At 36.4% G+C, this 14661-nt stretch overlaps 1 long non-coding RNA gene across 2 annotated transcripts in view; it reads right to left on the reverse strand.

The window, feature by feature from the left end:
- The window catches only part of LOC123795278 (uncharacterized), a 38936-nt gene extending 25380 nt beyond the window's left edge, over window positions 1-13556 (reverse strand). The window contains exons 1-2 of one of the 2 annotated variants that reach the window (XR_015726273.1): window positions 13417-13556; window positions 12331-12493 (exon numbers count right to left, since the gene is read on the reverse strand). This is a non-coding gene — a long non-coding RNA (uncharacterized LOC123795278). The remainder of the gene's footprint in view (window positions 1-12330; window positions 12494-13416) is intronic. The other variant, XR_006780423.2, reaches the window with a different exon arrangement.
- Between the last annotated feature and the right edge of the window lie 1105 nt (window positions 13557-14661).

Consider the following 14661-nt stretch of genomic DNA (forward strand, 5'->3'; position numbering starts at 1 on the left):
AGTATTAGAAATATTTCCATCATTTTGGGTCTTGCCTTGCATTTCCCTAAAAATATCTTTTAAAGAAATGTCTGTAATTTTGAGAAAATCCATTGTATTATTTTTCTTTCATTATTTGTGTATGTGTCTTAAGAAATATTAACCTACTGCAGGATTGCAAAGATTCTCTTCTAGAAGTTTTATACTTTTAGTTTTTATTATTAGGTTTATGATGTATTTTGAGTTAATGATTGACCACACAACTGTGGATCTATTCCTGGACTCTATTTTATTAAATTAATTCCTTTGTCTACCTAATTTCTAATACCAGAGTCTTGACTAGTGTATCTAGATAGATAGTAAATACTGAAACATGATAGCATCTCTATCATTATCCTTTCTCTTCAAAATTGTTTTGGATATTACAGATCATTTGTATTTTAATATATGTTTTAGATTCACCTTGGCCATTTGAATTTGAAAAAAATCACACTATGGTTTGAAAAGGATTGTGTTGAATCTAGAGCTCAAAGGGAATTGACACTTAGCAATATTGAATTTTCCAATTCATAAACATAACATAGTTCTTTATTCATTTTCAACATGTGCCTATATTTTGCATATTTTGCTAAAATGCTTCCATAATTATATGTTTGAATTTATTGTAAATTAAATCATATGTAAAAAATGAAACCTAGTATGGTGCATGGAGTATTATATCATTTAAATGATTTTAAAACATGAAAAACAACATTCATATATTTTAATTTATAATGAACATGTGGTAAATTTATTTTAAAAACATACATGGAAGTGATAGACACCAAATTCAGGACAGTGCTTACTCTTGGAAAGAGAAGATAGAGATAAAAACAGAAAGAAGTAGAGAAGATTTTAGCTATATTTTAATCTCATTTTCCTTTTAGATCTCGGTAGTATATATGACAAAATAAACACCTCCCATTGTTTTCAACAGCTTTCTGGATGTTTAAATACTTCATAATTGAAGTGAGAGAAAGAAGGTAGATTCCAGACATACTTAGGAGAAAGACTCAATAGCATGTGTTGTAGGAAGGAGGTCATTATCAATTGTATGACATTATATCCAGCTTTTAAAGATGAATGCATTTGAATACCAGCAGCTCTGTTGGTGGCAACTGGAATCTTATTATTTAAGCACTAAGGGTAAAAATGGCAATAAGATAATGGACCCAAGACTCAAGGTTGATTCCAAGTCTCTGTCCATTTAATTCCTGTGCCAACATGGCTGAATAAAACACACCATGGCTGTATAAAAACACACCATCATGCTGACAGGAGTCATTTTACGTTCATAACCTTAAGTAGGTCCTTCATGCTGCTTGATCTATTTCCTTAGTTTAATAACTCACCCTGCTGGCTTGTTCTGTTCAGAATTGCAAGATGCTAAATATAATCTACACCTGGATTCTCCAATGCCCATCTCTCTCTCTCTCCTTTAAAGCTCTTCTCCCGTTCCTCTGAAAATCTTACCTAATTCAAGTCTTCTAAACAAATATTTTACCCTAATCTCACCTTTATTTTACCAAAACAAGAAAACAAACAAAAAACACATTACAGTAATCTTGTCTGAACTCCATTAACAAAACATTATTGTCTAACATAAGTTATATTTCTGCCATTCCTCCTTCTTTCTTTCTTTATTTGAGAGAGAGAGGGACAGTGTGAGAGAGAGAGCATGAGCAGAGGTGAGGAGCTGAGGGAAAGGGAGAAGCAGACTCCCCACTGAGCAGGGAGCCCTACAGAGGTCTTAGTCCCAGGACCCTGAGCGCATGACCTGAGATGAAGGCAGATGCCTAACTGACTGAGCCACCCAGGCATCCCCCATTCTTGCTTCTGTTCAGTCTCAGTAGGAGAGATACCATCTTTGCTTCTCAAGACCAATCCCCTTTATCTGTGCTTTTGACTTCCAATCTCTCTTCCATAATTTCTTTTCATGAATTATTTTTTCTGAGTCCTTTTACTTTAATACTTTGTGTGTTGATTTATTACACACAACTTACAATTATTCCCAGCTTTACATTTTTTACAATTTACGCCTCATCTAGATTTTCTCTGAAACTTCTTTTCTTCATGTGTAGACTTCTCATAGAATAGTCTTCTCTTTTATTTCCATTTGGTCACCTCCTGTTATTCCTAGGACAATTTCAGGTGGCTTTTTCTCTTCATCACCTCATTAAATTTCTTTAATAAAGGTACTCAATGACCTTCTAATTGCCATATCAAATGGAAGGGACCTTCTGGTCTTTACCTTATTCTATACAGTCTTATATGACATAGTTGACATTTTTTCTTGGACTCTTATGATTCTTCTTTGTCCAACTTCCTCTAGCTCTTAGGCCATTATTTTTCTAATAGCTTTGAAAATCCTTCTCCCTCCGTTTAACCATTATTTGATTATTGGCTCATTATGTTTTTACTCCTTATGTTCTTCCTGGGCATTTCAATATGATTATCTAAAACTTACATGCTGTTGACTCTAAAGCCCAGATCTTTGAATTCTCTCTAGGCTTCAGACTTATAATATATGCTTTAGTTTATATACAAAATGGTTTTTTGGATATTGCAATTGGACATCACATAAGAATGTCAAAATGAATTTTCTCACACTGCACTAGTCAGTTCTTCCCCAATTCCAGGCCCATAAGTCCTTCTCCTGTGCTTTCTATTACTTAGAGTACACCACTACCCACTTAATTGTCAAGATGCGAAACTGGGAATTTGTTTGGATTTTTCTCTCAATATTGGCAATTGTCAAGTGTTGCCCAACTTTGCTCCTCAACGTATCACAATTGCTCCTGTTTTCCTTGCCTCTGATGCTGCTGTAACACTCTAGTATCTGACCTGAATCTGTAAGAACCTATTACCCCATGTTTTCCTCTTTTCTTTCTGCTAGCCATCTTTCACATGATCATCAAGATGATATGATCTACTAAGAACACAAATACAATAATAATTTCCCTTGAAATCTCTTAAATAGTTTCCCATTCACAATAGGCTATGTGGTCATCCTACATGGCGGCATTCACTATTCTCAATGCAATGCTAGTATCTATTTTAATGGTTTCCATTTTTTGCCTCCAACATCAAACTGTAGCAAAATGAAAAATGGCTACTATTTCACAGGATGTTACATGTTGATACTTTTAAAAGATAAATAGAGTATGTTACAACTTTTTAAAGTTTTATTTGAGAAAAATTGATCCAGATTGACCAGTGTCAAACAGGGAGTGGTTAGCACTCCACCAAAAAGAACTTGGGAAAAGACTGATAGAGAAGAGGCAGAAGCAAAGCATAAAGTTATTTGGCTATAGCTTAAGAAGTTGCATTATTTGGCAACACCTAGTTGCCTATGGCTGTTGTCCTTAGGTTTTGATTTTTTTTGGCCTTTTTTAAAATAATTTTTATTTTGTTATATTAGTCACCATACAGTACATCCCCAGTTTTTGATGCAATGTTCCATGATTCCAATCTCGAGAATGTAGATTACGGGAGGTTAGGTTTTGATTTCTTAATCTTGATGCATTTTTAAGACTTATTTATTAATTTTGGAGAGAGAGAGCATGAGTGGGGTGGAAGGGGGCAGTGGGAGAGGGAGATAAAGAATCTCAAGCAGATTCCCCATTGAACACGGAGCCCAACTTGGGGCTCAATCTCACGACACCGAAATCACAAGCTGAGCCAAAACTAAGAGTTGGATGCTCAACCGACTGAGCCACCCAGGTGCTCCAATCTGGATGCATTTAGAAGCTTAGGCTTTGGTTTGCTTAGCAGGCTGCTAAGGTACTAAAAGCACCTCAGTCTGATGGCCTCCGTGTATAATAATGAACAATATGTACTTCAAGGCCTATGACCGCTTTCTCTCTCTCTCTTCGCTTACTTTTGCTTGTTTTCTCCTTTCTCTGACTTTTAACCTGAACAATGTTTATCCATCCCTGAGAGCATCAAATTTTAAAAGAGATTTTCCCCTCTTTAAGTCATGACCCTTCTTTCTTTCTCCTCCCCCAAATTGTATCAGCGTTTCTCCTCTGCTGAATTATTGCATTCCTTGACTCTTTTTTTTTTTTTTAAAAGATTTTATTTATTTATGTGACAGAGAGACAGCCAGTGAGAGAGGGAACACAGCAGAGGGAGTGGGAGAGGAAGAAGCAGGCTCCCAGCGGAGGATCCTGATGTGGGACTCAATCCCGGATCGCCAGGATCACACCCTGAGCCGAAGGCAGACGCTTTAACGACTGCACTACCCAGGCGCCCCCTTCCTTGACTCTTTTTATCATAATACTTATCCCATTGCTTTTATTTAATATCTTTACATATGCCTTCTGAATTAAACTCTCTAAGAGTAGAGATAAACTCTCATTCATCTTTTTAACCCAACATAAAGGCTATAAAGTAAAAATGAAGGATGCTTTTTGTGATAGGTGGAATTTCAATTTCCTCTTCAATTTTTGCACCCTCTGGTGTACATACCTTTTATAATCCTTTCCCATTGAGTCTGGATGGGACCATGAATATGATGGATTATCGCCCCCATGATTAGGTCCCAAATCAGTTGGGTTTTAATTAATCAAAAAAGAAGATTATTCTGGATGAGACTTACCTAATTTTGTGAACACTTACAAGGAACCGGGCTTTCCTAAAGTCAGAGAAATTTTCCTGCTGTCATTGAAAAAGGAAGCTCCATGAATTCTACAGCTGCAAGGAAATTAATTCTAGTAATAATCTTGTAAGCTTGGAAGAGTACACAGAAGAGAACTCAGCCCAAGACAACACTTTAATTATAGCTGCGTGAGACCTTGAGCCCAGGACCCAGCCAACTACGTTATACTTCTCAACCACAGAAACTCTGAGATAATAAATTTGTATTGTTTTAATGTGTTAAGTTTGTAACAATTTACTGCATAACACTAGAAAACTAATAGACCCTTTTAAAGGCTACTGTTAAAAGAGATATAATTTATTGAGTTGGTCAAAAGAACTGTAGTCACAGGAGAAGGCTCTCCCTTTATAGGATTTCTTGTGGTGGCCACGGCCATGATGGCACTTGCGGGAAAACTACCAGTGAATAACCAACAACGGTAGAATCATAGGTGGCCTGACGATTGATTTCCTTCCAGTGATGACTGAGTTAAGGAAAGCAATAGCAAGCTGAGACAGCAGCTAAGGAGTAAGAAAATAAGAAAGACACAGAGTTTGGAAACAGGAAGTACCTTTAACAGTAAGGTAGAGAGGCCTAAAGCAAACAGCTTTACTACTTATCTTTAGGTTCCGGTTCGACCAAGGACCTTTTGAGTCTGGGAAAAAGTTACAGCACTTAATGATATTTTTACTCTAAGTATTATAGAGTAAGGCTTCAAGGAATAAGATATGAAAAAGTACTTTACCACATAAGGTAAGAAGTAAGAAAAAGTCTGGAGTTTGGGGTGTTATGAGCAAATAGGATGCTGTGCTGGAGTCTTCAGAAATTGATAGGAACATGTTACATTTAATTCAACTTATGAAATTTTGTTGCAAAGATACATAGGGAAGTAGGCTTAGAAAACAGAATCATTTATGTACCCTCAGCAAAGTTTTAAGGAGATCTGACAGGTTTTCAAGACAAAACAATTCTGCTTACTGTTATCCTGACTCAGCTTTGCTCTTCTAATTCTATTTTCTTACTCTCTCTGTTTTTAATATTTCCGTTTTCTTTGAAGTTGAATCCCCTAAATGTTAATGTTCTCCAAATGAATCTTCTAAACTGGGTAAATCATCATAATCCTATTATCTTTGCTAGTGATTGGGTTATGAAGGGTATAGGAGGATAAATGTTCTGGAGGGATTCTCGAAAGTTTTCCTTGCACTAAAGACAGTATAAGAAGAAATAGTATATTTACTTTTTTTTTTTTTTTTTTTTTGGTATTATTGGCTCTGGATTTTGCTTGTTAAACGACTGCACGCGTTTTGCTTCCAGCCTGAAAGCAAAGCCATGGACAGAGCATGATGCACTGGGAAGTGGAGCTGGAGCCTTAAAGGTTTCCCCTACACCACACCTGCTTCTGGATTTCTTTATGGGAGAAAATGTAGTTTCCTTATTATTCAACCCAGTTTGGGACAAGGTATTTTATCAGCTGCAGTCAGAAAGCATCCAAAGTGATAACAGTCCAAATGTTTTTTGGCCTCTAAGCAACTTTACTATCTTTGGCTCTCTGTCTCATAATTAAAAGCCCCGAGAGAGAAGACATGATTTATTTACTAGTCAGTGTGTGGTACAGAGCACCTCTCACAGGCAAATTTTTGTACTTGGCAGGGTTCATCATAGGCCGCTGCCTCTGTATCCAGGTTGACAACAGAATTTGATCTCTGGAATAGTCAGGTGTAGCCAGATAGACAGAGTCTCATCACAATTCACAATAACTTCCATAAAGGACGAGCGTACACCTGCATTGCATTACAAAGGTGGACACTGGGAATGACAGGCTGTTTCAGATGTCATGGTGTGACCAGGAAAGATGCTTTGTAGGACAACCCAAGAAATCTGAAGATTAACTTCTCATTCAGTTGGTTTCTCTAGGTTAGCTTCAAATAAGAAACCTCCAAGTAAGATAAAGAAAAAAAAAATGGTCTTACTCCACTGAGGCCTTTAAGATAGACTTTAATGAAAAAGAGAAATCTCTTTAAAGTTTGTTTTGCCTTTGATCATAGGATGTCCCTTCAGATCAGCAATTGCATTAAAATCTATAGCAGCAGAGTAGATGGAAATGAGACGACCCGTGATGCTTGCATGTTTATTAAAATTAAGAGGGAAAACCTGCCAACCAATGTAAAATCAAATACAGCCCTCTATTATTATTCTCCAATATTTTCTCTCAGATTTTTCAAGAAAGCTAAATTGTTGAGCAATTTTCATCAATTGTACAGATATTTGTGCAAACTTCATATATTATCCTCAAAACTAAAAGCAACTCAGGTTTCTTCTCTAGAAACCAGGACTTTTTTAAAATATAAGAATAGAATAATATAGGAAGCTCATTTTCTGGATTATAGAACACAGAAGGAGACCTGAGGCTAACCTAATCATCTGTGCGTCAGAATAAAATATTTCATGAAGCAACAGCTCTCTTTCTTTTTTCTCCTTCTTTTCTTGTTTTTTTTAGAGTGAATATACCTGACAGAATAATGACTTTGTGAAAATGAATGAATTTCCGGTTGGCTGGTAAATAAAATCACTACAAAGTTCATCTGATAAATGATTATTCAAAACTCAAGAGATTTTTTATATAATAATAGAGCTCTGGTAAATAAGAGTCTGTTAAAAGAGTAGGTGTTTTCTACAGGAAAGTTCTCTGTTCGTGTGTTGTTTCCATTGTTTTCTGGCAAAATAAATGACCACCTGAATACTAAATAGTATCAATTTGGTCTGATGTTTTCTGACAGTTGTGCTTGAAAGAAACATTATGTAAACCCATGCGTGTCAGTGGGAGATGAGAAAAAAAAAATCATGCTTAGGGCAATCTGATGGTATTCTCTAATATATAATGCTGTTTGTGTCTCTTCTTTGATTATCTTTATGTCCCAATTATTAGCAGCCATTAGTGCCCCCAGGATAAAGCAAAGCAAAGCAAAACAAAACAAAACAAAGACCTGTCAGTCTGCAACTGACAGATAGGTCTTTGAGGTTATAGATGGATTTATCGGTTCTCTGTTTCAAAATCTGTCAAAAAGACCTGAACAGTTTCCTGCCTGAAAGAGGCTGAGGACTGAGCACCTGGAGGCCTTCAATAATGACGATGGTAGGAAACCACGATAGTTTTGAAGTTAATTTTCAGTGTGAATTTATTGGGTACTCCGGCTCAGAAAGAAACTCCTCTGGTGAGACAAAGAAAAATATAACATTTCCCGAAAAGGTTACAAAATGTTTTGCTAGATTCTATTCATAAAGGGTATCAATCACCCTAAGAAATTAAGCCTCATTTGGGCTCCATTGAACAGTATGAAATAAGTATTGTTGCCCATTTTTTGTTTCAATTTTCATACTCCATTTTATAGCTCAAGGGACTAAAAAACAACTTTTTTTTCTTTTCCTTTTTTGGGGGGTATGGTAATATATGGTCCTCTCCTATTTCAAATATTATCTGATTTTATGATTTTGCTAAATGCAAATAGGATGTGTCATTCACAATTTCTAACTGAAACAAATCCCTGTTCATACCCACCCATAAGTAGTGTATTGTGGGCAGGCCTGGAGCTACCATTCTTTATTACTTTTTTTCCCAATAACATTCAGCTTCTATGTGCCAAGCAGGATGCTAGGAGCCAATGATTCAAAAGTGGTAGATATGCATGTGATCTCTTTATGTGTACTTTTTGGTGCTTAGACTCTTTTGAGGGGGCCATCAAATAACTAAATAGGCAATCATGACAGGGTACTAAGTGCCCATTTCTAGTTGAATTTACTGTGTGGTATTTTTCAAAGCACTTGAACTCTCAGAGACTCAGCTACTTCATCCATAAAGTGGAATTATAATTTATTGCCCAGGTGAGAACAATCAGTGTGGAGAACCATAACATCTGTGATTCAACAAAATAATAATTTCTTGAAAGTTACTTAAAATAGGAAACATACCTTAACCCACTCCGGACCCCTCAAAACAAACATGGAAGCAAATGAACTCACAGATTCTAACGTTGCTCTCCCTTAACTTTTCCCCAGAGAAGGTCTGTTTGGCATATAGAGATTCACAGCAAGGATGTGGCAGTTAGACCGGCAAAGCTATCGTGCCATAACATTCTGGCGTTACTGGATGACTCCATGATTACCCTGGTAGTAGCTGCTAATGGAAGCTAACATTTTCTCTTTTATGGATAAGCAAATGGTACACAGAAAAATGACAACATTTCTTGTAAGTTTCCAGGTATTTATATTCTTCTGAACAGATTCCATAAAGCCATGTAAAAATAACCAGGACGAAAATTAATAGAGTTCTCTTGGTCATGAATACCTTACGTAGCTTCCAAAATAGTATCTGGAAAGAAACAAAACTGACATACAAAAAAATTTGAATACACTTTCACAGAAGGTACTACTAACTGACATTGGTGGATTTAACATTTTAGCACATGTCAAGTTTTGGTATCAGAGTTAGCAGAATATGGTACAAGTTCTGTGCATTTGCCATGTCTTCAAATAAAAGATAATCCATGTATGACAACTGCCAATATGTTAACAGCATCTTCATCTTTTAAAATTTCTAATTTACATTTTCTTCCTATATTTAATTTAAACAGTATTCTGCGAACATGATTTAAAAAACCTGCTGCCACATAGGATAGAATATCACATAGCTGGAATAATTGACGTGGGTTGCGATATTACTGAGACAGAAGAACACGGACTAATCAAAGTTGATTTTAAAGTTAATTTTAAAACTATATTAAGTATCTTAACAAAAGAATAAGATAACTCAAATCAGTAATGTGGTGTCATTATCACCACTATTATTATAGAAATAAAAAAACTGAAGGAGATGACAACTTAGGTCATTTCTAGTGATAATAGCTTTTGGTTGTTCTAACTTTCTCATAATGCTATAAATTAAACAAAATAATGTATATAACTGTGATTTGAAAATTATAGTGTTTTGTTTAAGTGTCCAGTTCAGGCCATCTGATGGTCAGTTCTTTCTTAGTTGATCAATTAAATAAAACAAGTGCTCAATTCAATCTTCAGATGCAGTTTTACTTCTTTCTCATGAAAGTGATTGTGCGTGTTACTGCATTGACAGATTTTTAAGATATTGCAAGGGTACTACGATAACGCTGTTATTGGGGTCAGAGCTGAGAGTCTTTGGCTAGAGTGTGAAGGAACTAAGCACCCCCACCCCTTAATGTTCTCTGGTAGACAAGCCTAGCTAGTACAGAACGGTTGGAGAATTCTTTGACCTATCACAGAATGCTCATTGGAACACATGCCTGGCCATATTTTTAAATTTACATGGGTTTATCGAATTGCATAGAACTTGAATCATGTCCATTACTGCAGTTTTTGTAAGTATAAACTTATCCGAGGGAATGGACACCGCTAAAAGAAATGAAGCTGGCCAGAGAAACAACAGGACTTTTGAAAAAAATATCCTGAGTGCGGGGAGCCATCTGGCTGAGTGGACTAAGCTAGCAGCAGATCTGCTTGGGTGGAGGAGTGACGTTTCTAGGCACAGTGTCTCTGGGAGGCGAAGGCTGGAATAAAGGAACAACCCACCGCTCTGTGGAAAGAATTCCCCCTGAAAACAGCTGACAATCTAAATAGGATGGCAATTTCTAACCTACTGAGAAAAGAAAGAAACATAGAAGGATGGAGGTTTAGAGTAGGGAGAACATTGGGCCATGGTTATTTTGGAGTTATATTTGGGAATCTAGCCATACCACTCAGAGGATCATTTCATTAAACAAGCTATCAGTAACTTTCCTTCAGATGTATATAAACTAGAAAGATTAAAAAAAATGGTCATTCCTTAAGGGTCTACTTCGTAGCAGACATCTGTTTATGTGTTATGTCATTTACTCTATCAATGTATTTAACCAGTATGTGCCTATGACCCACTAGGCATATTGTTCAAGGCACTGGAAGTACAGCAATGACGGAGATAAGCGAGATTTTATTCTTGTGAGGTTTACAATCTAGTAAAGTTGAAATTAAAAAGAAAGAGGTAAATTAAGATCATTTTTGATGGCATAAGTGTTATGGAAAAATGATAATGTAATGCAGTAGAATGACTGGGGGATCTCTGATGAGGAGTGTTAAAAGTTACATTTAACACTCATCTGAAGAATGAAAAGTGAGATGAGAGCAACATCATAAAAGAAAGGAAGGAAGGAAGGAAGGAAGGAAGGAAGGAAGGAAGGAAGGAAGGAAGGGAGGGAGGGAGGAAGGAAGGGAGGAAGGAAGGGAGGAAGAAAGAACCCAACTGTATCAGATTCTGCTGAGAGAGGACAAAGACAGAAAAAGCATCATTAGATTTAGTAAAATAGAGGTCATGGCTAACTTTGACAAAACATGATTGAAATTGAAATAGAATAAAGGTAGAATGGAGAAAGTGTATAGAAAACTCTCAGTGTTGTTATGACAGAAACTGAGGGTAGGGTAGTAGACGAAATGAAATTGCCCAAGATGTAAATTAAAAAATATATATTTGTTTATTTATTTTAGAGGGTAAGGAGGGACGGAGAAAGACCGAGAGAATCCTTAAGCAGACTCCCCGCTGAGCAGAGAGCCCAAGGTTGGGCTTCAGCCCAGGACCCTGAGATCATGACCCCAGCCAAAACCAACGCAGCTGATTCCAAAATCCAAACTTTTGAAGATTCCGTGCTACACTGCCTGCTAAGTTTTACATTTCTGGAAATTCATTCATTTCATGTAAGTTTTCAGGTTTTTAAAAACAAAGATGTTTATGTTTCATTTTTAAACACTAATGACCTATGATTATAATTTTATTTTCATTACTACTTTTGCGTGTGTACCTCCTTTCCTTTTTATCTTACTCACCTAACTAGAGACTTTTAATTTTTATCAGTTGGCTCAGAGAACCACCTTTTGGCTTTGTTCTACTTTATTGTGGGTTGTATTCTATTTTGTTGATCTCTGTCGTATCCTTTTATTCATTCCATCTTCTTACTTTTATTTTGCTATTTTTTCTAATTTAAGTTACAAGTTTAGATCATTAATATTGAATTTGCTTTCTAGCATAGGGAAATTTGCACATCAAGAATCATCATTTAATTTATTTTTATTTTTTTTTAAATTTCCACTTTGATTTTTTCTTTGGTCAATGAGTTATTAATAATTTTTTAAAAGTTCTCCAAAAACACAAGGTTTTCCCATTTTGTTGTTATTATAGCTACTTATTTTAGTTGTATATTATTTCTTTGTTTATATTGTTAATAATCATCTAATTAAACCTATAATATCAGTAAAGTTCAATTCAGGAGACAGAAAGAATATGTTATTTGAGTAAGGAAACTTCAATATGAAGAATTATTTACTTAGTACAAAATAATTAGGTACCAGGGCACCTGGGTGGCTCAGCCGGTAACGCATCTGCCTTTGGGTCAGGTCATGATTTCAGGGACCTGGAATCAAGCCCCATATACACGCATGGGGCTCCCTGCTCAGCAGGGAGTCTGCTTCTCCCTCTGTCCCTCCCCAGGACTCCTGCTCTCTCTATCTCAAAGAAATAAATAAAATCTTCAAAAAATAAAAACAAAAACAAATAAACCTCAAAATGATTAGCTTCCAAAGTAATAAAAGAAGACTGAAAGACATCCCTTCGCACTGACCAGATATTACTGCTTCTCCTGGATGACGCGTTCGCAATGAATAGCATCATCATTTACCCTGAGGACCAAGTTAGGAGTCTCCGGTCTTTTTGTAAATCACCTCTTCATCTCAACAAGTCACCATGTGGTTAAGAGTCCATGCAATCTATTTGCACACTGCCACCTGGGTAATATTTTAGAAATGTAAATTCAGTAAGTTTTGTCAAGTCTTTATCATATTTCCATGCCTCTTTCTTTGCTGGAGGGTAAAAATCTCTAATCTGATTTCTAAGAAATCTTTATTCTTCTGTCCATTCTGATTTATCATCCACTTCCTGCCTTTTCTACCCTGAATTACTTGTAGTTTACTAATGCACAATGGATTTAGACATTTACTTTCCCTACATTCTATCTTATACAAGATTTTTAGGGGCGCCTGGGTGGCACAGCAGTTAAGCGTCTGCCTTCGGCTGAGGGCGTGATCCCGGCGTTATGGGATCAAGCCCCACATCAGGCTCCTCCGCTATGAGCCTGCTTCTTCCTGCTTGTGTTCCCTCTCTCGCTGGCTGTCTCTATCTCTGTCAAATAAATAAATAAAATCTTAAAAAAAATTTTTTTAAATATATGGGTTCTTTGCACTTGGTGCACTCGACTTGGAAATGTCCTACTCTTTCCCCCACCTCTTTCATATAAATTTGCAACGGAGTTATAAAATTCATATTAACTAACACATCAATTCAGAAATCATCCTTGTCATCCTGGGATGGGGATTAAACGTTCCCCCTTAGCCTCATCATCATATCCTTACTGTAGAATTTATCACACTGCGCTCTGTTAATATCTCCAATTTGCAGGAGTAAAAAACTGAGAATCAGAGAAGTTGAGCTGTTTACTCCAGGTCACATAGCAAGGTATAAATTAAATTGTACTGCTTAGTGTTTTCCTCTTCTCGTTATGCTACTATATGAAGGACAGAAAAAATCCAAATCATAGCATACATAAAGGTGACATAATTCTAAAGGAAATTTTTAGTTAGGAATTTCAAATGTTTTAAAAAGAAGCACAGCACTGTTTTGAAAAAATTTGAAATTGTGCTCTGAAACTTACCATGTAACATCCACTCCTCTCCACGGCTTCCTGGGCACAGCAGTTTGAAAAACACCACCCTATTTGTTTTTCTTGTGGTATCCGAAACAATACAAACCTGCATGCCTAACAAATCATCTGTGAGATAATGGCAAGGGGGTAGACAGCTTAGGAAAAACAGGAAACAATCCCCAAGGTACTTTAAATATTAATCAAAACAAGTTTTCCTTGGGAAGACTTATGGTGAAGCTAAGATCAACAGAATGAGTCATATCCAGGCCAGAATGAGCCAGAGGGAGGGGAGAGGAAAGTGTCACTTTAGGATTCATTTGACTATTGGGAGGAAGGTTATGCAATTATGAGAAGTATAAATTATATAAAGCACAACTGAACAATATGACATATGTTGTACAAACTATTCACAAGTTCCATGACTTTGTTATTCAATCATATTTATTTCAGTCTTATGGGGTTGTTTGTCCACATACCTGAAGCCAGTAAAAACAGGTGACAGATCAGTTGTAAGGAGTTCTAATTTTGAAATCACATTATCCCCCGCCTCCTTTCAGAGAAGTCTTTATTTTGTAATGTTTAAGAGGTTTAATTTACAGTGAAGTGGAGATAACTTCAAACTCAACTCCACTATTTACCAACTGGTGACCTTTGGCAATTGGCCTAACTTCACCAAGGTTTGTTTCCTCACTTCTATAAATGTAAATAATACTATCTACGCCATATAATTGCTGTGAAGATAAAGAAAACTAAATATCAATTATGAAGTGACAAAGAAGTGACAAAAAACTCAAAATAGCTTATGGAAAAGGAAATGCATTTATTGGCTTTCATAACTTTTTTTTTAAAGATTTTATTTATTTATTTGATAGAGAGAGACAGCCAGTGAGAGAGGGAACACAAGCAGGGGGAGTGGGAGAGAAAGAAGGAGGCTCCTAGTGGAGAAGCCTGATGTGGGGCTCGATCCCAGAACAGTGGGATCACGCCCTGAGCCGAAGGCAGAAGTTTAACGACTGTGCCACCCAGGCACCCCAGCTTTTATAACTCTTAAGTGTAGCAATAACTCTGCTTCGTGGGAAGCTTGATTCAGGGTTCAAGCAATGTTACTAGGTTACAAGTTTCTCTTATCCTCTCTATATATTCTAGCACATTCCTTTGTACTGGTGCATTTGTCATATAAAAATGTTCTTGCAGATCCTCATATCCTTTTCTATTTATCCAGTAGAAACTTCAGTGTAAAAGATAAATCTTAGT

This window comes from Ursus americanus, chromosome 12, assembly GCF_024610735.1.
Source record: "Ursus americanus isolate L20-20 chromosome 12, mUrsAme1.1.p, whole genome shotgun sequence".
Lineage (NCBI taxonomy): Eukaryota > Metazoa > Chordata > Mammalia > Carnivora > Ursidae > Ursus > Ursus americanus.